Here is a 26,069-nt window from a genome sequence, read left to right on the forward strand (position 1 = left end):
AGGTCCCCCTGGCACTGCGGCCACCGTGGGCTCAAGGAGCAGCTCCCGGATCCAAGGGGAAGCAATGCACACAATGACTTCAGGCTTTGGCCCTCAGCTCAGTGACGGGAGCTTGTATTAATTAAGCAGCAATGATCCAAGTCACAGGGCATTTCCTGGGGATTAATGACTGCCTGGGAGGAGTTAATGACTTGAGACGAAGCCAAAAACCCCATTTACCCCAACCAGTGCTGAGGGCGAACACAACTCTGTGCCAAGGTCAGCACCACCCTTAATTTAGATAGGCAATATTTTAGATTATTAGCAGTGAGGCGATGAGGGTGGGAAATGGATTCTCCTTCCCACCATGGTGATGCAGCTCCATCGCTGCGGGTAAGCTCTGGGGGAGAGCAAATGCTCCTTGCACTAAAGCAGCCAAATCTTGGGTCCCCTGGGCACTCTGGGGGTAGGACAATGTCCAGGCGGTGTCCCCGGTTTCCGGCCAAGCTGCACGGGAGGGCAGAGCTCGGAAGATGCAGGTGTAAAAACCAAGGGGAGCAGCCGGGCAGAAGGCAACCTGCTGCAGCGTTGTGCCCAGAGTAAGCCAGGATCCGGCCACTCGGCAATTACGGCTGATAAATGTTTTAGGGTTGTCATGGCAATGCAAGAGCCCGGCTAATCCTTGGGTTTCCTTGCTTCAAAGGGAAGAAAGTTTTGCAGCGCCGTTGGGTGGGTACCTGACTGCGGGAGCGAGCAGCCCCGCGGGCGCTTTCATCTCCGCGCTGCCAGTCCTCCCACGCGCCCAACGCGAGCCGAATCCTGCTGGAGGAGGGGGAGAGCTCCTCGCTTCTTCTCCATCGCCACCACCAGGCAGTGGGCGAGCCCTTTGTGATCGCTGCTTGTTTGTTTGCCACCTCCCCCTGCCGTATATAGGGGTTTATCCCCGCTTTTCCCCATCACGGGTGGGGATGACCCCGTGCGGCACCGGGGCTGATCTGGGTGCTCTGAGTTCCACAAGCGGGGATGCAGCTGGGGTTGGATGTGGCCAATGTGATGCTCGGGGAAAGGAGAGCCTGAATACGCCCTGCCCAAGCACCTGCCACCTGCTGCCGGTGCAACTCAGACCTTACCCTTTCCCCCTTGCCCCAGCCAAACCCGCACAACCCCAGGCACCAGCGGACGGCACCGTTGTGGGCACCGTGGCAAAAAACATCCGGCCCAGCAAGCATCTCATTCTGCTGGCCAAGACGACGCCTCCAGCCAAATATCGTGTCTCTCTCTGAAGCCAGGAGGGATCCGAGCACTTTGTGAGCCACCGGGGACCTTTCCTCCCCTCGGCAGGCCTGACATTCACCCTCCTGCTGTCCACGCACCGCCGCCGTCCCGCCGCAACCGGAGCTTCTTCAGCTCCCCAGCTGCTTGTCCCAGGCTCGCTCCTATTACTGGAAAGTTTTATAGCCACTCACTGTTTGTGATTAATCACTTTGTTTTAATTGCCACTCCTCTGGCTGGCAGAGGCTCAGCAGGGATTTTATGCCTCTTGGCTGCTTCCCCCAGGTATGTTCCAGGGCTGTGATTGCAGAGCAGCGAGCGCCAGGAGCCCAGCGAAAGCGAGCGTGCCGGTTCCGTGGGGTGCGGGTTCGGATGGTGCTGGAGCTCAGGACCCTGCACACGATGCAGCCCTGGTTCACGGGGACAAATCTGCAGCAGTATCAGTGCTGAGAGTGATGGCTAAAAAGGATGGGGTTATCAGGGATGCTACAAGGGATGGGGGGATCAGGGATGCTCGCCATGGATGCTGACAGCCTCCTGCCAAAAGCTGCCAGCAGGCAGAGGAGGGGTGAGATGCGGGAGCTGTGAAATATCCTCCAGTGGCATTACTGCACACAACGGGAACGGAACGCGAGCAGCAGCTTCGGCGGGAGGAAATAAGAAACACCCAAGCTGGGGCTGGCCCAGGACTCAGGGTGAGGATGCCCTTGCCTCTGCACACAACGCGGCACCGGGGTGTTCCTGGGCCTGAGCCGGTCAGAGCTCCGCATCCTTCTTTTGTGGGGAATGATGACATTCAAAAATGGGATTTTGATTCAAACGATGCTGAGGGGTTGATCGTCAGCTGGGAAACCAGCAGAGCTGCCGGCGTCCTGAGGCTGGCCCGACTCGTGCCTCGGGGGGGACCCACCTGGTGCTCCCCCAGTGGGAGCAATGGCACAAAGAATCGTGCTCCCTCGGCAGCCAGGGATGGGCATCCCAGCCCTGCAGGTGTTACTCCAGAACGAAAATTGTCATAGGAAGGGATTTGGGGCTGGCAGGAAGGAGGGGTTCCTGCAAAATATCTCTCCGTTTCCCATTGCCGTTTTCAAGCATGTGTCCGTGTGCCTGCCATGTCGGGTAGCCCCGCGGTGTCGCAGGCTGCCTCCAGGCAGACACATGATGTACCCGCATGCCTCGGAGCTGGAAATCCAGAGCTCTGCTGCTCCTGGGATCCCCGCTCCTTCCCCACCGGCTGCTCCAGCCACCATCCTCCCAGTTGCACTCAGGTTGATCACCGAACACTGCCCAAAATAGCACAAATACTCCCCGTGAAATGATTTTGCTGGCACAGGGGCTTTATCCCCTGGAGGTTTCTCCCTGCTGGAGGCTTGGAGCTGCCTCTGCCCAGGCTCCCTGGCCATGCCCGGCCCAGCAGGGTCCCACGGGGCTGTCGTGTCCTTCGCTGCCACGGACGCTGCCTACACCTCGCCTGCGTTTTCACACTGAATAATTGAAAGCACACGCAACGGCCACAAATATTTAATACCTTGTTCATCAAAAATTTACCCTTGTTAAAGCCATCATTTTAGATGGCTGAGAGGGCTGGTGGAAAGGCAGCAGGGAGGAGGAGATGCTCCAGCCAGAGACAGCCGTAAGGGATGGTGAACTGGGGGATGCCCTGGTGCTGCGGGCAGCTGGCCGGGGCAGGGAGGGGGCTGCGAGAGATGGGGTCCTCTGCGCGGATGCATCTCAGTGCCACGGCCTCACCTTCACCCCTTCCATTCGCATCTGCTCCTGCCTCAGGGAGGGCATTACACCAACTCAGCCGCTTAATTCCAAATCCCTCGGTCTTAGCTCCAAGCCACCCTTGGGGGACAGCACGGGGTTGGATGCACCCAAGCAGTGTCGGTGACTGGTGGCTGGCTTGGGCACGGTCCCCTCCAGCGCTGCACGGCCACGGCGAGGAGCTGTGGGGCCGGGCACGAGGGCAGCCCGGCTGCACGCACCCCGATGCCTTTTATCCTCTGCTGCCAAGCAGCCTGGATGGCTCGGAGGCCTGGAGCCTCCACAGCCACCGGCGGAGATGGGAGAAAGAGATATAAAAGGCCGTCCTACTTAACAGGGTTTATATAAGGAGGCTGTCTCCATGGCAGGATGGGAAAACAGACGGGTATTGGAAGTGATGCTTTGAACGCTGTCTTCGCAGGGGCAGCCCTGCTGATGGGTGAAGCGGCACCTGGGACCCGCTTCACCCGCCACCCCGGGTTGTCCCCGCTGTGTCCCCACCGTGTCCCCACTGCAGCAAGGTTGGCCCATGGGAGGTCAGCCAGCCCCTCTCTCCCTCCCTCCTGCTCTCCCAGAGCCTCCTCATCTCTAATTAGCGCTCTCATTAACTAATTTATTTAATGGCCTCTCTGCACTCTTGCTTGCATGGTGCTGTGACCAACAGCTCAGCCTCTGCCAACGAATTTGGGATGGAGAGGGCAGGTGCTGCGCTGCCGGAGAGTACAGGGACTGTGTCACCAGCACCCTGCCGGGGGTGCCCAGGGGATCTGGGGGTTCAAGCCCAGCAGGATCCTCCGCTGTCCGTCCCCTGCCTGGCCCCTGGTGCAACGCGGGCTGGAAGCGAGCCGGGAGCGAGCGGCACCTCGTCCGGCAGCGCATGGTGCCAGCAGGTTCGCTCCCCTTATGGAAAGGCATGTGTCGAGCGGGCGGTGGGGGTGTTTATTCCCGTCAGCCCTTGGCCGGTGGCAGGGAGCAGGATTAGGCGGCGAGGAGCGGGCACCTGCTGCCAAGTTCCCCCGAGAGGCACGCGGGGCTGGCCCGGGGTGGCCCCGCGCCATCGAAAATGAGCTGGGGGGCGTCCGCTGTGCCACAGGCATCGGGGGACGGGGTGCTGCCATCGGGGCCTGGCAGGGCAGGTGCCTTCCCCAGCCGGGGACCTGCTGCCCCTGGGAAATGCAGGCTGTGAATGGAAGCGAGGAGAAGGAAAGAGAAATCCCCCCTAATCCCAGGGCTCTGCGAGCGGAGGCTTTGGGCCGTGCACCAGCTTGGCTCCTCCGACAGCCCGCCGCGGCTCGTGGCAGCGTCCCAGCTCCCCGGGGGGAGCAGCAGCACTCGGACGTGCCGGGAAGGCAGCAGTTGCTAGAAGCCATCCCCTGCACTGGGCTGGGGGGGACAGGGCAGATTTTGGGGGTGCGCAGGGGGCACCCAGACACCGAGCTGCCGCGAGCCCCGGGTGCTGCCTTCGTTCGGGCGCTGGCTGCGCTCCTGCTCGCCTCCAGCTGCAAGGATCTGCTCTGGCAGCCCCCGGGATGCTCGGAAGTGCTGGGGCTGATTAGAAGGCGGCTGACGTGGCCGGCTGACGCTGGCGGAGAAGCGGGTTAATGTCACCGTGGCCTCGGGGCTGGCGGGGGCACGAGGCCAGGGCGGGCGGTGGGCGGGCAGGGCTGCAGCAGACCGCGCTCCCCCGGCCGCAGGGAGCCTGGCACGAGCGTTTGCTCATTGTAATTATTCCTCAGTGTTATTCATCAGGTGGCTTTCTCCTCAGGAGGCGGCACAGGTACGCATGCCCCCTTCGTGCTGCCATCCTCCTCCCCTCCATCTGCGGCAGCCTCCTGCGTGTGGGCACCTCGGAGGGCCGGATCCTGCACTGCCACCCTTCTGGCCGTGCCGCTGTCTGTCTGTCTACGCGCTCGCCTCTGTCCCTCCACACCCATCGCTCTGCCCACGTCTGTCTGCCTGATGCCCAACTGCCTGAATTATTCATTGCGTTGCTCGCAGCGTTTCCTGACCCACCTCCCTCCCTCCAGCTATCCATCTCTGGGGGTGCCGCTGGGGGCTGGAGGGGCGTTCAGGCCCTGCTGCCTCGCCAGCTGTGAGGCAGGAGCAGAAAGCAGCCCCGCTCTAGGCCAAGGGACAGCTCGAGGGATGCAGCAAAGGACCACGGAGCCCATTTGCCTCCAGGCCATCAGCTCAGCCCCTCCTGCCCAGGAAGCATTCGGATGTCGGAGAGCTGCTGGGGGGGAGATAAACGCAGCTTTATGAGGCTCGAAGCTGCTGCTTTATGTGAAATCCGTCCCTCCGAAGAGCAGGGCCAGGAGCCACCCATCCTTGTCCCAGAGCCCAGCTCAGCCTTGATCCAAACCAGACCCGGGAGCCCTGGGAGCAATCGGCCGTCACCTGCGTGAGTCACCCGCGGCTCGCCCTCAACCTGCAGCAAACAGCTTCTCCCGCTCGAGCCTTGCGTCCTACTTTCCCTTGCTGTTTACAGTCTCCAACCTTCAAGGGTTTGTTTTGTTCCATTTTTTTTTTCTAATGTAATTTCACCAGCCATTAGCCCAGAATGCAGCTTAACTCCTCTGTCACTAAATGCATTTTTTTTTCCCCAGCATCTCAGACTGAGAAACCGTGGAGCTGCTTCGGTAGCAGAGGCAGGGAAAGCTCCGTCCCCTCCAGCAGCAGGAGGGAGCGCAGAGCTCGCCCATCACCAAAACACCCCCAGCGTGGTAAAACTGCTGGAAAAAAAAGACAAAACTGCTCGGAAAAATAAAGCTTTAAACATGTTCTTGCCCTGAGCTGCTGCAGCTGGCTGCCACCGGCCCTGGGTGAGTGGGGCCACCAACATTTGGGGAAGGCTGGTGAGGGCACAGCGGGGTTGTTGTGGCCCTGGCAGTTGCCCCATGGCTTTTCCACCTGCAGACTGGTGATTTCCCGGGTCAGACGTTACGCCGGGGGTTTAACTGGCTTCCATGAAGCTCGTGTTAGGAGGGAAAATGAAATGCCGAGGCACAGAAATGCTTTCACTTCCCTTAAAGCTAAGAATAGCGCCTGGCGCGCTCGGCAGTGACTCTGGGCAGCAGGATCCATGCGCACCCTGTGGTGGGGAGCTGGGGAAACTGAGGCACGGGAGAGCGTAACCTGGTTGGGGTGGGTTAGGAAGGGGCTTGTGCCCTCCTCGTGTGCCTCTGTCACCCTGCTGTCCCCTGCGATGAGGCACGGCGGGGGTGTCCCATGCTGGACACAAGCTGAGCTGCCTGATCTCACAGGTCTGGGGTGTGCCAAGGGCATGGGGAAAACGCTGTGTTGGGCAGAAATCCTGGGATAAAGGGGGTTTTCTGCACCCCAGTACTGGGGGTAAGAAGGGACGCTCGCCCTGTGCTGGGCAAGGGACTGGTTCCAGAGCTCCTTGGTCTGCAGCGACAGCCCCGGGGCTGGCAGCACCGCGAGCATCGCCTCTGCAGCATCTCCCAGCTCCGTGCAAAATCCCAGCCCCCCGCTTGTCCCAAAGCCAGGAGCTTTCTGCTGGAAACCGCCAGCCTCTGCTGTCCCCCGGCCAGGTACAGAGCCTTTAGCCGCTGTTTTGACACTCGCCCCGTTCATTACGCGTTGATGAGCCCCTCTGCTGCCTCCTGTTCCAAGCAGATCATCTGCGACATCCAGTCACTAATGAATGACTCCAGCAATTAATCGCAGGGGTAAGTCCACTCCTAATTAGGAGCAGATTTAGGGAACGAGCACTAGGAGAGCCCTTTGGCTGTTGGCTGCCTCTAGTTGAGTGCATACAGGGGATTACAGTCTGTGGGGCTTTTAAATTGATAATTGAGGAGTTGATTAAGGCCGAGGTAGTGCACGGAGGAGCTGCAGGTGCTGCCGTGGCTCATGACAGCTGTTGTAGAGTGCCTGGACCCAGCCTGGCTCAGAGTCATTTTGCTGTCAGAGAGCAAGGAGAAGGGGATGCAGCATGGCCGGGGAGCTGAAGCATTTTGGGAGTCCCAAAATGTGCTCGAGCACCTGGATTTTCCATCCGTTATTGGACCGGTGCCTTCTGCCCCCCGGGGCAGGGACTCAGCCCAAGGTACGGTGCCCTCGATGGTGCGTTTAGCTCACGGGTGTGTGTAGCTGAGAGGGGGAGCACTGGGGTGTAACTGGTCCCCCCAGCAGCTGTTTGGGTGCTTTGGCTCTCAGATGGGTGCTGCGGTCTGTCCGTCCCCTCGGGTGGGAGCTTTTACTCGTGCTGCCACTCCTGGCTTACACAAATAAGTCCCAGGGGTGCGGGGGCTCGCTGGGTCCTTGCCCTGCTCCCCGCCGGCTCTTTGCAGCATCTCTGGAGCCCATCCCCACAGAGCTGAGCCCAGAAATGCTGGAGCAGCCCCAGCCGTGGCAGCAGGCTCTGACTGGTATCACACTTGGTGCAGCAGCAGCTCCCCTCCGCCAGGAGCTGTACGTACCCTGGTGACCCGTGCCCAAGCCGGGTGTGATAAACGAGTGCTTGTCCTTACAGGTCACCCTGGTGCACGCTCAGAGCAAAACGCAGTGAGTTTCAGGCAATACAGCAATGCCAGAGGTGGTTCTTGTCCTCCAGGGGTGTTCAGCTGGGGACAGACGATGCTGAGACACAGCTGAAACAAAACCCAACCAACCACCCAAGGCAAGGAAAGGATAGGGGCCGGGCAACTTTCCGTTAGCGCTGCAGAATGATGGGTCACTGGAAAATCTTAGTGGGAAGCGAGAGGGAAGGAACCAGCTTCTGCTTTCTGATAGTGGTTCCTGCCACGGCCTCCGAAGCTGAGGGTGTGTTAGGAGCGAGTTAGTCATCGGGGACAGATCACGCTGCCGGTGCCATGCCCTGCTCCAGCCCCGCTGCAGCCGCTTCCCTTTGGGGCAGAGCCCGAGCTACGCCACTAGCAGCTGGCTCCCTCGCCCACTGCTGCTTGCAAGGAATGACAAAAGCATCCGACTTCTGCAAAAAGTGGACGGTGACCTCGTCAGCTGCCAGGGGAAGTAATCTCAGCCCTGTCTCTTTTTGGTTTGTTCCAGGATTTCATGTTCCCCATCACCGCTCTGGTTGGCCAGGGGAGGAAAAGGCTGCTCCTCTCGCCCTGAGGCTGGCCACGGGGCAGGGATGGGATACAGGAGGGCAGCACAAAGGAGGGGAAGGGAAGGAAGGAAATTAGTCAGGGAGGGAGCAGGACAAAGGATAAGAGATGGGTCTGGAGCCTGGTGTGGCTGGAGGGCTCAGGCTCTCCCAGCTGCTGCTCAGCTCTGTGCAGGCATCGCTGTCGTCCCTCCAGCCCCGCTGCAGACCTCTCTCTGCCTCGTTTCAGTCCCTCGTTTGGGATTGCATGCAGGAGAACTGAGCCACGCCAGTCCCAGTCATTTACCTCCTCCCCGTCCGCTCGCATTGTTGCCCACAGCTAATGACTGAAAGGAGAGTCTATTCTTCAAACCTGATGCCTGGGTGATGATATCTGCAGCCAATTTCCAGCTCGACAGAGCAGAACAATTCTGCTGAGCTGGTAAAGAGCAGAGAAAAGTCCCCTCCCAAAGGTTACGCTCCCGTGCAGGCAATTGCAGGCACTTGGCTCTCGCTTTTCTCTGCAAACCGAGGGCTTAATGTATTTACAAATAAGTGCACAAAGCCCCGCTGCTGCCAGACCACAGAGCACACAGCCCTGGCAGCTGCTGCACTGAGTCAGGCCGGCGCGCACCCGTCCCTGCCCCGAGCACCGGAGCGCTGCCTCCGCTGCTGCGCGTCCCCCGTGCCGAGCCTGGATGCGTGCGCCCTTAACCAGCAAGAGAGAGATGCCTGCAGTTGTCCTCCCTGCTGCAGCATCCCTTGGGCACGGCGCAGGAACATGCTCGGGGCTAGGGACGAATGCATGCTCACCCTCTTGCCTATGCTTCTCTCCCCAGAGCATATTTTTTTTTGCAATAGCAATTTTTTTTTTTGCAATAGCAATTTTTTTTTTGCAATAGCAATTTTTTGCAATAGCAAAAAAAAAATAATAGCAATGCTCTTCTTTTGCTGGAAGCTCCTCTCTCGAGGCAAACATCCACGTCCTTTACTTATGTGACATGTCACACACGACCTGGGTTCACCATCAGCTGCCGGGTTTGGCTCCCCGGGAGGCTGGCGTGTGCCAGCTTTGGGCTCAGGGCCCCCCAGCACCCCTCAGGGAGCTGCAGCACTGCCTGCCACATCCCCCCACGGAGCAAAGTGGGGCTGGCAGGGAGGGGAGGAAGCAAACATATTGGTGCCACTGGAAATTAAGGGCAGGCTCCCACGTCACAGCTGAGAGGGAGCTGAGCAGCCGTCTCAGCAGTCAGCGGGGAAATAAGTTGCTGGCGTCACCGCCGATGTGCGACACATGCACGTCTCGCAGAAGGGATCCGTCTGTGCCATATTTGCAGCACAAGCTATTCCAGCAGCCCGTTAGCACTAGGCACTGCGGTACCAGGGTTGTCGGCTTTTGGGATCTGAGGTAACCCCCGTGCACTCTGCCCGTGGGGTCGTGCGCTTTGCAGAAAGCGTTGGTGGCCAGGTGGGGTCTGTTGGGGGAGCACAGCCCGCGGTGTCCTCCCGGGGACCCTCGGTGTCCCCATGGGGCCGTGGCAGAAGGCCGGGCTGTGACTGTCCTGCTTGGATGGGGCTCAGCATCAGGACGAAGTGGCTGCTCAAAATCACTTAATCTCCACCCTTTTGGCCAGGGCATCGGGGACGGTGACTCCAGTCGGCGCTGGCACCGGCGCTCCTTCCTTCAGTGATCTGCAGACGCCGCGAGCTTCATCTCTCCCCGTCACGACTCATTTCTTTCTCACTGAGGCTTTAATTTTTAAAGAGGCGCTTTTAGGCGCAGAGGTTTTAATACCTGCAGAGGCTCCCAGCAGGTGCCACTGAGCTTTTCCAATCAGTGCTGCCGGGGACAGGGGAGGAGAATGGCTGGGGCCGGTGGCCCAGGGTCTGGGGCCACCTCGTGCAAACGAGCAGTGCTCTGCTTGCACCCAGGACCAAGCTGGGACAGAAGGAGCAGATGGGAACAAAGCTTGGAGCTGGGAATGGGCATCCCACACTGCCTGCAGGATGTCCTCTGCCCAGGGAGGGGGCAGAGGGGATGGAGGTGTCCGCAGCGCTGCAAAGTGCTTGGGGTGGCTGGGAAGCCCTAGCTGAGAGCTAGACGGAAAAAAAAAAAAAAAAGAAAAGAAAAGAAAAAAAGAAAACATCTTGGCCTTGGGAGGCCTCCCCTGCTCCTGCCGCACACCACGGTGTCTGATAAGCAGCGGCGTCCCACGCTGCTATCGCAGGGCTCCGGGGAAAGGAGCCGTTTGTGGAGGGTGGGGAACGGCTCCAGCTGCACGGCTGGCTGGTTTTGAGAGCCAGCCTCCCCCGGGAAGCGTTTGGTGTCTGCCAGGAGACAGCGGCACCAAGGGCGATGTTTGGTGGTGTTTGCACCAGGCTGGTGCTCGGTGCCCCACTCCCTTCCCTCCGCCAGCAGGGACAGGGACGGGGAGCGGCACAGACAGGGACGGGGAGCGGTGCAACAAGCCCGGCACCTGGCTCTGGGAGCTGTGTTTGGATAGCAGAGCCGGTGTTTGGATAGCGCGAGGAGGGGTGGCCGGCTGCTGTTTGCTCAGCACCGAGGCTCCGCGGGGTGCACATAGCGGGGTTGTCACCCGCGGGCATACGCGAGCGGCCGGTGCCCCGAGCCCCCAGAGCAGCACCCGTAAAAGAGAGCCCGTGCATGGGGTCGTGCACAATGCCTGGGGTGCGTTCCCAGCCCCACCTGCAGGGTTTCATGTTTTTATTTCATTTTATGGTGAACGTTTTCACTCCGTGTTTGCAGAGGAATTGAAATGCAGAAGTAGCGCGGTGCCCAGCCTGGCCCCAGCACCCTGCCCGCGGTGCCTGGCAGGGGCAGGCATCGGCACCAAGTCATCTCTGCACCCTCTGGAGCAGCCCCCAAGCTGCCCAGCACCCTGAGACCCCAGCACCCAGGAGCCCCCCCACCCAAGCTGCTCTGGCCGTGGGTGTGTGCATGGGCTCCTCGAGAAAACTTTCTCCTCTGTTTCTGTGATTAATTCCTCCCTCCCACCATGGACGCCCGCAATCGCATCTATATTGGTGGCTCCCCACTCCTCCTCGGCTGTAAAATATTTATAACCTTCTACATTAGGGCTCTTCTTCGTTCTCCTTGCCTTTTTTCTTCTTTTATGCCTTCCACCCGGGCTCCCGGGCTCCGCTGAGCCACGCCGCACCAGGAACTGCTTCATTTTAATATAACGTAGCGAGCGGACAAGCTGTGAGGAATAATTTAGATTTCGCTCAGGGAATGCAATGCTTTTTTCTTTTTTTCTTTTAATTGCAGTCATCTGCAGCTTCTTAGCGATGTATTATTGATGGTTATTATTCAAATAAAACAGTCGCTGCTTGTTGTTTTCCCGCGGCCGTGGCTGGCAGTGTTTATGGTTTCCTTCCCCCTGTTTCTGGGAGAGGTCACCTTTTCATCTCGTACGTTTTCTGCCCGCCTTCGCCGCCTCTCTCTGCTCACGCTGGGGTTTCGCAGGGGCTGAGCTCGCCCCGGCTTTGCCCTGCTCCAGCCCTCCTGGCCACCAGCATCTTCCTCTGGCCCGGCGGCAGCGACACCAGCAAAATACCAGGGACACCAGCAAAATACCAGGGATGCCTCCGGGTTGTACCGCCCGGGGGTAACACGGGTTAGGGAGGCCTGGCATTTCTGCAAATTGCACGTTGGAGTCGGTTTCGTGCTGTGAAGCAGAGAGGAGGAGATGCATTTCTGTGCCTTCGCTCCTGATCCTGGCCCTGCGGCATCACGGGGGGGGCTGCGAGAGGGCGCGAAGGCACCGCAGCAGGGGGACCCCCCCGGGACGGAGCCCTGCGGTGACATCCTGCTCCGGGCACCACGGGGCACAGCACCTGATGCCCCCCGTGCCATCCTGGCCGTTCCTCCCATTTCTGGAGGGAAGGCACCGAAGCAGGACTCGGGAGCCCGGGGCTCCTCCACCTCCCCAGCTCCGGCACCGACAGCTTGCGGGTGACAGCGGCGCGAGCGGCCCCCCCGGCGCTGTCACTTCTCCCTCCTCCCTTTCAGCACTACCCACCGCCTTGTCACTCCCGGCAGCAGGGACTTTCCTCAGTCCCACTGAGGTCCCGGAGGTGTTACCGTGCTGCAAACACCGAGTACGAGGTTCCTCCTCGATGTGACGAACGGAACGAGGTCGGAACCGGGGGGTGTGGGGGGGGAAATGTTCATTTTGAGGTGGAGCTGAGGATCTCGCTGTCTACCTCCAAATCCCTCGAGGAGGGGACAGGGGTGTCCCCAAGATCTCAAGGGGTAGCATTTGTGTCGCCCTAACCACGGGGTGCTGCAAGGAGAGGGAAGTAGCTGGAGCTCCTGGGGGGCTTTGGCGTGTCCCTAACCATGGTACCAGCCTCACCCTCCCCATGGGCGTCCAGGAAGGAGCAGCGCTTCCTCGGCTGGCACAAATATTGGGGTTTTGATAGATTTTGAGCCTGCTGTGGCTCCGGTTCCAAATGGGAACGTACAACAATGGGGAGAGGAAAAGCGCCGCCAGTCACCGGGTGCCCAGGGAAAACCCCACGTGTCTGGCAGCTCCGAAGCCGTTTGGTGATGAATTCCTTGGGTGAATGAGCAATTTTGTCTCCTAATTACGCTCATAAAGCAAAACTGGGCCCAAATCCCTCCTGTCCCACTTTTGCTTTTTATTTTCAGCCCCCCTCCCGATGAAGTAGCTGCTTAATTAGGAATTAACGGGCCTGTTAGAGTAAAAGATAGCAGAAGCAGTCTAGGAGATGTTTATTAGCAATAACGTGGCAGGGCAGCTCGGGGATTTTTCTGGGGCTGCGAGGCTCTGGGGAGCTGCCCCGGAGCAAGAAGAAAGCTCAGTCCCAGGTGAGACAAACCAGGCAAGGGGCAAAGCTGGGTGCAGGATGAGACCCTTCCTGGCAGCACCGAGCAGGCTGGGCACGAGCTTTGGGCACGAGCCTTGCAAAACGTGGCCACAGGAGCCCAGCAATGCTCAGGGCTGGGCCGAGAGAGGGAAAAAAAGGGAAGCAGAAGCGGCGAAATCCCCTTCTGCCCCATGCCCCAGGTGCTGCCAGGCACCTCCTGGCAGCGTCGCCGCCGGCTCTGCCTCCTGCAGGATGGGGCCGCGGGGGCGGCCGGACCCCCGGCGGCTCCTGGCATCTCCTGGCCGGGGGTTTATTTATCCGTGAGCACAGAAAGTTGAATCACTCCCTCTCTCTCTCTCTCTCTCTCCCTATATTTAGCCCTGAATGGAGAGAGATTTCACAGACGCCCGGCTCTGCCTTGTGCTCAAGGCTCAGTCAGTGTTTCCATTAGAAACCCTGGGGTCCAATCCTGCTCTCTGCTCCCCGGCACGGTGACAAAATTTTCCCCGTCGACTCCAGCGCAGCCACGCTGGATTTGTACCCGCGGCGATGAGATCAGGATCTGGCCTCGGGTTTTGATGGGTTTGTAACTTGGCTGATACAACTTGGCTGATTCAATTCATTTTGGGCTAAAACTCCACCTACAAGTTCCCAGCCTGGGAGACATTAAAGACAAATTATTGTGAAGTTTCATGCTCTTTTTAAAGGGAAATCATCACTTAAGCCCAATTTTTTACAGGAGAACCCGTCGGGATGATCTTTTATGTTTCAGGGTGTTTTTTTTTTACATTGTTGGTCTCCTTTAGGCTAAGCACCGCTCAGGCCAGGGATCGCTTTCTGCTTTGCTCACACAGCACCCGGCCGGAGTACCGCGGTCCCATATGGCACAGAAAAAAGATACCAGGATCCAGATAACAGCCGAGGCTCCTATCGCAGCGGGGCTCCAGCAGGATTTAGGACGACCCGGTCCTGAAACCTGATGCACTCCCGCGGCCGCATGCCTGGGTGCGCAGCCGGCCCCGCCAGCCCAGCACACGTGGCCAGAGCTCGTTCTGGGCAAAGGAGAGGGAACAAATGAATATCCGAATCTCCAGCCGCCGTCCAAGAGGAGCAGGGAGGCCAAAGGCACAAGCACAACGCAGGGAGCAGCCCTGCAGGGGCTTGCCGGCAGGATCCAGCATCTCCCTTGGAGCTGGTGACAAGCAGGGGGGCTGCGGACTCCAGGTTTGCCTCCTTCTCCCTCCTCGCCCGGCTGCAGAAGCGCAGAGCATCGTCTGTCCCCAGCAAAGCAGCGTGGGGACACCCCCGTGTCACCTCTCCAGAGGTGGCAAAGCCCCCGGTGCCTTTGCCTTTCCAGCCCCTGCACTGTGGCTGCCCCCGGCGCAGCAGTTTGCTCCCCGGGGACGTTGCACGGGGAGGCAGCAGGGCACGGGGCACCCATCCTGCCACCTCCACCGGGCTGAGCTTCTGCCCCTCTGGGACACGTAGCACGCTCCGAGCACCGCGTTTCTCCATTTCTCCGGAGGGGCTGCAGGACAGGGAGAGCAGGAGGTGACAAAGAGGGGTGGCACCGAGGAGCGGAGCGCAGGTACCATCCCGGCAAGCGTGCAGACACGTCTTCAGAGCAGGATTAGCTCAGCATCAGCCCAGGGCCTGCGTGACCCCAAAATACTCCCTATAGGACCCTTGCATTTACCCCAGCGCCCTGCCCGCTTTGCTGCAGCGAGCGGGGCTGGTGCGAGCAGGATCCGGCCGCTCCCCGCGGCACCGGAGCAGAGGCGAGGCGCTCGCGCTCCTGCCGGGGCCCGGCTTTCCCCCGTGTGCTTTTCCTTAAATGTAAAATGGAAAGGGGTTTTTAGCCTCTATATTTATTATGGTCGCTCTCGATGTAATGGAAACACGCTGGGCGGGAGCCGCCGAGTGCCGGCGCTGTAGTTGCAGGCTGCCCCTGGATGGGGAGCACGTTTTTCTGATGGGTTTTGGCAGCTTCCTCCACCGGCCGGCACCTGGTGCTAGGCTGGAGGGAGCTGCCTTCCCCCATTTCAGCCGGAGCCCAAAGAGGCTGCAAATTCGTGGTGTTTCTGGGAAGGCGCCTTGCCCCGTTAACAACAGGTTCCCCGAGGCAGGAAGGCTGATTTCCTTTCAGGAGTCCAAATCCAGATGGTCAGAGGTTCCTTCCAAGCTCCGAAACGCTGTTTTAGAAGGCCGTTACGTCTCAATAGCAGCTCTGCAGCCAGCCCGGTGGAAGCACCGTCTGCCCTCTGCACCTCCAGCTATTTTTTGATCTGTTCTGCAGTCACCCAGACCAAAGGTGGTCAGAGCAGCGTGCTCCTTATTTTTTGGGGGGGAGCAGGACATTGGCTTAAACCCGCATTTATTCCCTCTTGCGGCTCCGCGGTGGACAAACCGTGCTCAGAAACGGAAGATGCCCGAGTTTGCTCGGTGATAGAAGGCTTGCTCTCGTCGTGAGAGCCCCAGCTCTCGTAAGAAGGACTGACCACGTCTGTTTAACTCCCTGGGAAAATGCCAGGGCGCCCCACCACCGAAGACGAGCAGTCTGGGTGCTGCGGGGTGTTGGGTGCTGCAGGGTGCTGCGAGGGAACTCCCCAGCACCCCTGCCCGGCCGAGCCACGGAGCCAGCATGGGGAAAGCACTGGTGCCTGCTCCCCGTCCCTGCTGAGCCAGCAGCCGGTGGCCCCGCGGGGACAAGGACGGCGTGCGGGGGCTCTGCACCACCACCACCAGCTCACCTGGGTGGCACCCAGCACCCGACGGAGGCATTTTACCAGCACACGTTTGGGTTCGCAGCTCCACGAGGCTGGGGAGGAATCCCCCAGCGAAGGGCCCAAAGCGTTTGGCGCGGGGCCCTGGGGTAACCCTCCCCCGGGACTACTCAGAACGCAAAATTATCGAGGTGCAGGCCCTCGAGGCGGGGGGGGGGGGGGAAATGTTACGAGCATTAAACCAGGGCTTGTGCGCGCCCAGATGTTCCACTGGTTTAACTTGAACTGGGTTGCGTGCCCAAACAACAGGATTAGTGCTGAGTTAAGGTTGCCTACACCCAGTGTTGCACCAGTGCTGCTGCTGCGATGCCGCCTTGCGCCTTCGGTGCAGCCGTGGCGGTCGCCGTGCTTCGGCCGGATCCGCGCGTGGCTTTCTCCTCGTTCCCCCCCAAAAAAAATAAAGGGGTGAGGGTTGGGTCTGCCAGGGCGAGGGGGCCGTGGCTTGTGCTTGACCCTCTGCAGCTCGAGGAGCGCGTGCACCCTCCTGGGTGACACCAGCACCCAGTGCCCTTGGGGATGTCAGGGGGCTGCGCCCCGCGTTTTGTGGGGCTGTGCCCCATTTTTTTTTTGTGGGGCTGCGCCCCGTGTTTTGTGGGGCTGCGCACACCCCGCTGGGCACAGGGCAGCTCCGGGCAGACAAACCGCAGCGCCCCCGAGGAACCCCGATTTTTTGGTCACTGTTTGTGGTGCTCTGGAGATCCCCGTGCCTGGAGTGGGGAGGGCTTTGGGCACGGGGGCACCCACCCTGGTTTGGGGTACACACCCCGTTTTGGGGCACGCACTCTCATTTGGGGCATCCGCCTTGCTTCGGGGCACCCACCCTCGTTTGGGGCACCCACCCTGGTTTGGGGCATGCGCCCTGGTTTGGGGAACCCACCCTGCTTTGGGGCACCCTCCCTGGTTTGGGGAACCCACCCTGCTTTGGGGCACCCTCCCTGGTTTGGGGCACCCTCCCTGGTTTGGGGAACCCACCCTGCTTTGGGGCACGCACACTGGTTTAGGGCACCCACCCCAGTTTGGGGCACCCACGCTGCGGGGGGGGTGTCCCCGCTGCTTTGGGGCGCACGCACCTCACTTCCACGGGGATCAAACCCACACCACCCACGGGTGCAGGCACTGCGGGGGGCGGGTCCCACGGGGTTTGGGGGTCCCCCCACGACCCAAGCGGGGGCTGCAGCGGGGCGGGTGGTGCACGGAGCTTTGGGGTGCCTGCACCGCTTTGCACCCGCAGTGCCTGGGGGGGGGGGGGGGGGGCACGCATGGATTGGGGGCGTGCATGCACCGCACTGCCCGGGGGGGGGGGGGGGGCACACTGCAGGGCTGTGCATGCACACACCTCCTTGGGGGGGGGGGGCATATCAGCACAGCCCAAAGCGGGGGGCACCCACACCCCAATGATGATGGGGGGGGGTGTCCACGGCGCTGGGCGGGGGGGGCTGCGCATCGCAACCCGGGGGGGGTGTTTGCACGGAGGGGTCTTGGAGGTGGGGGGAGGGTGGGGGGGGGGTGGGCGAGGACCCCTCGTGCCCCTCCCCGTCCCCCTTAAGCGGCGGCGGGGCGGGCCGCCACCTTAAGAGGGCCCCTCCCCCGGCGGGCTGGGGCCGGCCCGGCTCGGCACGGCACGGCTCGGCTCGGCTCGCCGCGGGTTGCCATGACAAGCAGTTTCTCCCGCTAGCTCCGGAGCTCGCCGCCGCCCTCCTCCTCCTCCTCCTCTTCCTCCTCTTCCTCCTCCCATGGCCTCCCGGGGGGGCTCCGCCGGTAGCCGGGGCTGGGCGCCGAGCCGGTGAGTTTTGGTTTGGTGTTTTTTTTTTTGGGGGGGGGGGGGTATTTTTTTTTGGGGGGGTGTCCCGGTTGCACGCGGCGGGGCCGTGCCGAGCCGGGTAAACGGGGAGGGGGGGGGGGGGGGGGGTCGCAGCAGCTGCCCCCCCCCCGGTTTTGACCCCCCCCCCCCCGCCAGCCCTGCAGCTGCTGCTGGCCCCAGGAGGAAAAGGGACGGAGCGGGGCCGGCAGCGCAGCAGGTGGGATGGGGGGGCTAAAATGGGGGGGGGGGGCTGTGGGCTATGGGGGGGGCTGTGCTGGGTCTTGGTCCCTTATCCCCCCCCCCCCTCCCCCCCCCGGGGGGCGATGCGCATCCCCCAGGCTCGGCGCTGCGCGACCCCAAGTGGGGGGGGTCCTTTGTGGGGGGGGTCTTTGGGGGGGGGGTCTTTGGGGGAGGGTGAAGGTCTCTGGGGGGGGTCTTTGGGCAGGGGTGAGGGTCCTAATGGGGGGGGTACACCCTGTTATTTTGGGGGGGGGGGGGGAGGAGCACTGCCTGCGTCCTGCAACTTGTTGCTCGCCCCTTTTTTTGGGGGGGGGTCGCGGTTACGGGGGGGGGGGGGGGGGTGTGTGGGGCTGCCGGTCCCGCCTGTGGCCGTGTGGAGGTGCTGGGGGGGGGGGACACGGGGCCGGGGGGGGCAGGCAGGAGGAGGGGGGGGCAGGATGCGGCCGCTGCCTCCAGCCCCGGGCACGCCGCAGCCTGGCAGCGGGGCCGGAGGGATGGGCAGAGGCAGCGCAGGGCGGGGGGGGGGGGGGGGGGGGCAGCGCCTTGCGGCAGCCCAAGGACGGTGCGGGGGGGGCTGTCGTCTCGTGTCCCCCCCCCCCCCTTAAAAAAAAAAAAAATCCCTTTCCCTTGGGGGCTGCTCGCTGCTTGCCCAAGGCAGCCGATCGCATCCACAGCAGGAGTGGGGGGGGGGGCAGAGAAAAATGGGGGAAATAGGGGAAAACTGAAAAGCGGTGAGGCTGTGGCCCCCGTGGCCAGCAGCTCTGGCTCCTGCCCCTGCCTCCAGCTTTCTGCAGCGAGGTCCTGGATCCGCAGTGCTCCGTCACCCCCGGTGTCCACCAGCACCCCGAGCATCCCCCGTGGGCGCACGGCACCCCCCGGCCACGACCCGCCGGGGTTTGGGGGTCCCCGGGTGCCGGTGTGGGGCTGGGTGCCCCCCCCCCCCCCTGCATCGCCAGAGGCGAGCTGGGTGCTGGGAAGGGCGCGGGAGGAGGGACAATAGGTTATTGTCCTCTTATCTCTGGAGACCTGAGCTTGGGTGGGGGCTCGGTTTGCAAACCTCAAAGCCACGCAGCCTGTTTGCGCCCGGCGGGGCGGAGGTGGGGGGGCTGGGGGTGCTGGGGGGCACCGCTCCGGGTCCCCACCCTGCGCGGCTGCGATGCTGCTGCGCTCCTCCGTGGCACGCCGGGCTCGTGCTGGCTGCGTGGCTCCAGACGGTGCCCTCGACCTCAATCTTTCGCTTCCCCGAGCGCCGAAACGCACCCGAATTATTTCGTGGGGAGCGGGAGGAGCGGACCCCCCCGCGTCCCTCCGGTCCCACCCTGCCGCAGGGCTTCGTCCTGCGGGCAGCCCCTGGGTGCCCGGCCCCAGGAATTGCCCCCCCAGTCCCCTCAGGGTGGCTTTGGTGGCTGCAAGGTGTCCCCCCCTCGGCCACAGGTCGAGCTCTCCGGGGATGAATGGAGAGAGCTGGGGGGGGGGGTCCTGGAGGCCTCCCAAAAGCCGCGTGCCCTTTGCTTCCCCGCAGCCGTTGACTCTGCTCTCAGATCCGTCGTTTCCCTGCCCCGTGCCGAAGCCGGCGCAGCACCGCCGTGATGGAGGAGGTGCCCGTGCCCGCTGCGTTTGCCTGGGCAGGGCACCGGAGCGGCCACGCAGAGCTTCCCCATTCCTCCAGCGGTCCCGGAGTGCCGTGCTCAGTGCCGTGCCCAGCCCCTCGGGGCTCGGGCTCCTTTCGTGACCCACCCTCGCCCGCAGCAGGGCCGTGGGTGCTGCACAGGGGACGCCTTCGGGACCCCAGCACAGTGCTGGCGCCTTCCCCAGGGAGCCGAGCTCACTGGGGCGATGCTGCCGGAGCTGCAGGTAGAGACTTGAGAGGGCGCGGGGTGGTGTGGTTGCCTTTTTTTTTTTTTTTCGGTATTTTTTTTTTTTGGTTGAGACGGTGACGGAGGGAATTCCCTGCGCTGGCTGGCGTGCCGTGCCGTGGGTCTGGCTCCTGCAGTGCCGGGGATCCCCGTGCTCGCCGGCGCCGAGCCGCGCGTCCTGCCCTGCGCCGTGCCCACGGAGCTGGCACCCGGCGCTGGGAGCGGCCGCGGGGCAACCGCAGGTCCTGGGCAGGGTGAGTAACAGCAGGGAGGGACTGCTGCTCCTCCACGCCATTGTTGTGCAGCAGAAAGCACCGGGGTGGAGCCGCGCACGGAGTTTCCCCCTTCCCCAGGGCCTTCCCTGGCTGCCCTCAGGAGCTGCCGGCACCTTCCCTGCCCGCACCGTGGCTGCGGGTTCCCTGCATGCTCCCTGCTCACCTCCTTGTATTTATACATATATATATATACATAAATAAAATATATAGGTATTTATCCTCGCTAGGCCGTGAGTTTACCCACAGCCCCCGTTGCAGCTCCAGGAAAGGAGCCTGCGGGGATCTGGGGGGCGCGAGGAGCCCGGCGCCGAGCGGCGGCTCTAGGGCGAGCAGCGGTTCCCCTTATCTCCCGCTCCCCTTATCTACCGGCTGCTCCCCTTATCTGCTGCTCCCTTTATCTTGCTCCCCTTATCTACCTTCTGCTCCCCCCCCCCCCTCCCCGGGGCTCCCGGGCCCCTCCCCGGCGGGGGCAGGCTGCGCCGCGCTCGGCAAATCACCGCTGCTCTCCGAGCCGGGGGACGCCGCGGTGCCTCAGTGGGCTGCGGGTCCGGAGGGATGGCCACCGCGTGCCCCGAGAGGTGCCACCTCCTCCGGCGTCCCCAGATCCCTCTGTCTCTCTCATCGGAGGCCGCTGGGATGGGAGCCAAGCGGGCTCGGGGACGCGGCGTGAGGCCGGGAGGCGGCTGCCTGGTGGCTGGGGGAGGTGGATGGAGGCGGCGGTGGCGTTGCTGTCGCACGGGTGGAGGACCGGTGGAAGAGGAAAGAAATCGGCCTGGGTGAGCTGGGGAATCGAGCCCGTCCCTATTGCCCTTGTGCCGTGGCCAGGAGGGACCGAGGACCTGTCCCGTGGTGCTGGAGGTGCTCCTGGGGGAGACAGGTCCCAGCTCTGGGCGCAGTGGGAGGGGAAGGGGCTCCTCTCCCCGGCCTCCCTGGGGAAAAATCCTCCCTCTGTGCAAAACCTTCCCTCCTACGATGAGGGGGGGACCGCAGTGACCGGCTGGAGGGGGGGGGACACGCGGGTGGTGGCACCCTGTCCTCCCTGCCCCGCTCACGTCCCGGGGTGCAGGTCCATGGTGCAGCCGTGGGAGCCCCGCTCCCTGCTCCCCGCCAGGGCTTTCCGAGCCTCAGCTAATGAAACGTCCGACTTTGATGTTTTAATTAGTCGCTTTTGGCTTTAGTGCGGAGGGATAATAGAGTTTCCGTGGACTTATAAATCCTGCCCCTCGATTTGTTCGTTAGAAAAGGGGAGGGAAAAAAAAAAAATAAAAGCTAACCCTGGGTAGGGAAAGGAAGAAAGCGAAGGCAGGAGACATGCGGAGCGCATGACGAGCGGCTGGTGTGTCACTCGCCGGGATGGGGACTCTTTAAAGCGCTAATTAAGCAACCTCGATCCTCCGAGGGCTCCCCGTGAGTAACAGCTGAGTGCGGTGCCCTCCTGCCTGGGAGCTTCTGGCTCTTCGGTTTTACCTGGGGGAGCCGAGGTGTGGGGCTGGGCGTTGGGGTGCGGGGTGTCCTGGGCAGGAGCATCTCTGCCCGTGCCACGGAGCTGCTCCGGCACGGCCACCCCGGCACGGGGACAGGGACCTGGGGGACCCTGGCACGGGTGTGCGGGGCCACGGAGCGCTTCCAGGGTGCCCCCATGGGGGGCCTGTCCTGTCCGCAGCCCCCGTGCCCCCCGCACAGGCTGGGGTACGTGGGGACTCCTCGGCAGGGCGGTGGAGGCCGAGTGCAGGATTTGGCCGCCTGTCCGCGCTTCTTTGTGCCGACGGGGAAACTTTGGCTTCCGTGGCAGGGATGAGTCGGCAGCCAGGCACCAAAAGCCAAAGGACCCGGGCGCTCCGGCGTCCCCAGGCTGCGACCGCCGTGTTGCTGGCATGCAAATCTCTATCCTTTTAATATTTTTTAATGCAATTAATGTATATTTTCCCCCCTGCCAAAGCAATCGGGGTCTGCTGGACGCAGCGAGCCGCTGGGGTGCCTGGGCAGCGCGTCGGAGCCCTACCCGGAAGAGTTTGGCCGGCAGGGGATGGGGAGGGAGGAATCCGATCCCTCCCGCTCGCCGACGGGAGCTGAGCGCGGCGCTTCCCGGGGCCCCGTGCTGGGCCTGCCGCTGCCCCCGTCCCGGCGGCCGGGGGGGGCTGCACCCCGCGTCCCCCTGACTCCTCCGCCGTCGAGGCCGCTGCCGGCTCCTCTTTGTCTCGGGTGCGGAAAGGTCAGCCCTGCCCAGTGCGGCGCCGTCCCGTAGGGAGCTGGGAATAAGCCGGAGCCTTGTGCCGCGGGGTCCTGACCCCAGCATCCTCCTCCTCCTCCTCCCCACGCAGAGGAGGAAGGCTTGGTGCTGGGGAGCATCGCTCCGCTCCGTGCCGATGCTGGCTGGGGGCTGTGTCTGGTGACGGGGGGGGCGGTGGGGAGGGCTGAGACCTGAGGCGGTTGCTCCAGCGGTGACAGCCCCAGAGCCTCCCCCTTGGCCGGGGCTGGGAACCGAAAGCACCGCTCGTGGCTCCTGCGCTCCCCAGGCTAAAAATAAGCTCGCGGCGCCGAGGCTGCTCGGCCCGGGGGGGCTGCTGAGAGCTCGGCCCCGCCGGGTGCTCGCGGGGTCTGGCCGGGGCTCTCCGTGACCTTTGCTCTTTGAGCTGCGGATCCCCCGCTCGGGTTTTCAGGTCCGGGCTCAGATTTCGGGCAGAAGGCGGCCGATTTGGAGCGCCGCTTCCTAAGATGCTAATTCAGGACCCCGCTGGGCAGCTCGGGCTCCGTTGTCCCCTTGCTTTCCCCGGCCGTGGTGTTCGCCCTCCCTCTCGTGCAGCTTTTTTCACCTTCTCCCTGCTTATTCCCGCGAGTCACCGAGCTCAGAGGTGCCGATGCTCCGTCTCTCGCCCCGGCTGTCCCGGGTACTTAGCGGCTCGGCGCTCCGGCTTTTTCTCTCTTCCTTCCCACCTTCTTGCAAGCGACTTAAAAGCAACCCCGGGTTAGTGAAGCGCTCGGCTGCTCCGGGCAGAGCTTGGGCTGCGCCGTGCGGATGCTTTTTACCCGGCGGTGGCAACGCCGCTCACGTCCGCGTGCCGTCCGTCAGGCTGCCACCGCCGCGGGCAGCCGAGGGACGCGAGGACACGCGAGAAGATGGCTCAGGCCTCCGGGCAGCGTCTGCCTCGGCTCCCTTTGGAAGCCCCAGCCGTAAGGTTTGCTGTGATAGCTGAGCTCGGGGTGACGCGGGAGGGGGACGGATCTGGGTGTGATGTGCTGGAGGTGCCATTTGGGGCAGGGGCTGTCTGGGAAGCTCCTGGTACTGGGTGCACCCACCCGGGAGGAGCCACACATTTCTTTGGAAAAACCCTGTGAGCACCCGCAACAAAAAAAATATGGGGTGAAATATCCTGATCAGTAGCACCCGGCTGGCATTGGAGGAGCCGCAGGAGGGCTGCGGGAAGGCAGGGCTGTGCCTGGCGAGGGTCACGTCGCTCGTGCCGGTCCTGCTGCTGCAGAAGAGGAGGAAAGCTGCAGCAGCAGCCCGCTGGTACGCGTTACTCAGCGTCGGGATTTATCCCGCGTCCGGGCGGAGAGACCTGGCTGCCTCTGCCCGGGGGCACTGGGGAAACGGGGCGGGGGGGGGGGGCGTGAATCAGCTGCGGGGAGCTGGGACCGTAAACCCGGCTTGGCTGTGGAAAAACTGAAAGCGCGGCTCCTCTTTCCTGGGTGTCCTCGTGCAGACGTGGCTCTGAGTCACCGCATCCTGCCCGACGCCGCCTGGGGAAAGCGCAGGGGCCGGGAGCCGCGGGGCGCTGCGGGGCCGGGCTGCTCCCCGAGCCGGTGACACCGCGGGGACCCCTCCCGTGACCCGAAACACCCGCGTCCCCCCGGCCGTGCTGCCGAAGTGTGAAAGTGCCCAGCCCGCGTTTTCCAGGGTGACTAGTGCCGGCTATTTTTAGTCGTCCAGGCTCGGCTAAATGATGTCTTTTGAGTTTTATTTGAGGGAGGAGGGGTGAAGCGGGGCTATTTTCCAAGTGACAAATTGCTTGCGGAGCTGACCCCAAATGGACTCTCCAAAACCAAAAAGGGCCGGAACAGCTGAGTGCTTGGGCAGTTTCCTTCTTGGAGAGCATCGTGCTGCGCGCCTCCCCGAGCGAGCTCCTTGGGGAAGGAGAAATTCGCCTTCCCTGGGGGGAAACCTAACCTCATCCCGCTACCTGCTCCTGCGTCCCCGGGGGATGCGCTGTGCCCCCGAGGACCAGCCCCGGGAGCGCCGTTCTGCTCCGCAGGGGGTTGACTCTGCGGGCTGCTCTTCCCATGGGCGGCTGGAATTGCTCGGGTGTGTGCCGGGTGCCAAAACGCAGCCGAGCGTGGCTCCCAGAGGAGAGGCTGCGTTGCCTGCCGGGGAAGGAGGCTGGAGCCGTGCTCTGCAGGTGCATTTTTCAGGGAGGCTCATCCGGGGTGGTGGAGAGGTGGCTGCTCGGGTACCTGGTGGGTGCTCGAGGGCTGGGTGCCGCTGTGGGCTGGGCTCTGGTGAGCCCAAACCCTTCAGCATCGCGTTCTGCCTCCGCTCATCGCTGGGTTCTCTGGTGTTGAGGCTGTAGTGCTATCTCCTGTCCTGCTGCCTTTAATCTCGTTTAATTCATTGCGTCCCTTCTTGGCGTTGTTTTTTCCTCTCCTCCCGTCTCTCCCCGTCCATGCCTGCCATCTGCAGACGCGCTCGGCTGCCGTGCGCCAGGCTTCACCTCGCGCTGACGTCCTGCGCCGCGTTTATCTGCCTGCCCGGGGTGGAGCAGGCGGCGTTTCCTTGTTTTTCTCTTCCCTGCAGCATCTGCATGTTTCTCTGCAGGGCAGCGGCCGGGGGAATCCTCTCGCTCCTGCAGTTGAACGTGAAATGCATCAAATCCGTGCAAGACGCTGCAGCTCGCGCTCCTGCGGCACGTGGGGGGGGGGGGCGCGTGCGGGGTCTCTGCTGCCCTCCCCGGGCAGATGCCGCCTGGAGGCTTGCGGTGTTTCCTGCCCTGCCTGGCACCCTGCTCGGGGGACTGTCCCTTTTCCCTTTGGAAGGGACAATGAGGGATCCTCCCTTCCTCCTGCCGCTGCTCTGGCCGCAGCTGCCTGCAACCTCGCTGTTTTCCCAGCCCTGCGGCGTGCGCAGGAGCCTTGCTGCGGTCCTGCCCCGCTCGAGGGATGGCTTTGGGAAGCAGGGACCCGGAGGAGAGGGCAGGGCTTCCCCAAACCTCTCTCTGCCCTGCAGCAGGAGGTCGATGGGCAGGACGAGGAATCCTCTCCCACCCCGGTGCCGTGCCCCTTGGCTCAGTGGCAGCGAGCGGGGAGCCAGCAGCCGGCTCAGCGCCGTCCGCTCGCTTTATTCCGGGCAGATCCTCTGGCAGCAGAACGCCCCAATCGCTGCCGTAATCTCCTGCCCGATCGCTGCTAAAGCCGCTATTATCCCCAGATTAGTGCCGGAGCTTCGATACCCACCTGCACCGCGCCTCTGCTAGGCGGGGGCTGCCGGAGCCGTGCTGCCCGCGGGTCCCGTGAGCGCAAAGCGGTGACCGTCCCACTGTCACCTCGGGCGACCTCGTGGCTCAGGGGCAGTTTGTTCGGGGGGCAGGGAGCGCTGCTCGGCCATTTTAGGGCGGCTGGGGCTGTGCTAGCTGGGGCACGGCTCAACGGGGGGCTTGGGGTGCTGCACCGCCATTTAATGGGGTGTCCGTGGCAAGGGGGTGCCCTGAGCATCGCGCCTGGCTCTGCTGCTGCGAGGGTCGCTGCCCCAAGCGGAGCTGCCCAAGCTGGTTGTTTCTTGGTGTTGCTGTGGGTTGATGGCAGGGTTTTAGTGGTGTGAGCTGCAGGTTTCCATCACTGCAGGGTGCAATTTGTGGGCACGAAAGGTGCGTGCACGCGGTGACAAAATCTGGGAGGTGGGCGAGTGCCAGCGGGGCTGGGAGGCGCCCTCAAGCTGGGGGGACAACCGTGGGCAGCAGGAGCCTCGCCGGCAACTTCATGCTGGCCCTTGAGGACAGAGCTATCCCAGTGCCTCTGGGTTACTGGTGCAACTGGGAGCTGCTGGGGCAGTGCCCAAAGCACAGCAGGAGAGAGCATGGGGCGCTTGGGGCGCAGCGCAAGGAGGGCACTGGGTCACGATGGGGCCAGGCACAAGGGCGTGTGTTGGGGGACGGGGCCATGGGTCCTGTCCAGTTTGGG

General features: G+C 62.7%; 1 protein-coding gene across 8 annotated transcripts in view; it reads left to right on the forward strand.

Moving 5' to 3' along the window:
• Nucleotides 1-17,328: 17,328 nt before the first annotated feature.
• ATP2B4 (ATPase plasma membrane Ca2+ transporting 4) overlaps nucleotides 17,329-26,069 on the forward strand; it is a 44,257-nt gene continuing 35,516 nt past the window's right edge. For 3 of the 8 annotated variants that reach the window (XM_066983128.1, XM_066983132.1, XM_066983133.1), the window contains exon 1: nucleotides 17,329-17,509. The gene's annotated coding sequence lies outside the window, so the exon portion shown is untranslated. Of the gene's footprint in view, nucleotides 17,510-21,175; nucleotides 21,306-21,968; nucleotides 22,111-26,069 lie in introns of those variants that run through there. The other 5 variants (XM_066983124.1, XM_066983129.1, XM_066983130.1 and 2 more) reach the window with 3 other exon arrangements.

This window comes from Anser cygnoides, chromosome 25 (genome assembly GCF_040182565.1).
Source record: "Anser cygnoides isolate HZ-2024a breed goose chromosome 25, Taihu_goose_T2T_genome, whole genome shotgun sequence".
Taxonomy (NCBI): domain Eukaryota; kingdom Metazoa; phylum Chordata; class Aves; order Anseriformes; family Anatidae; genus Anser; species Anser cygnoides.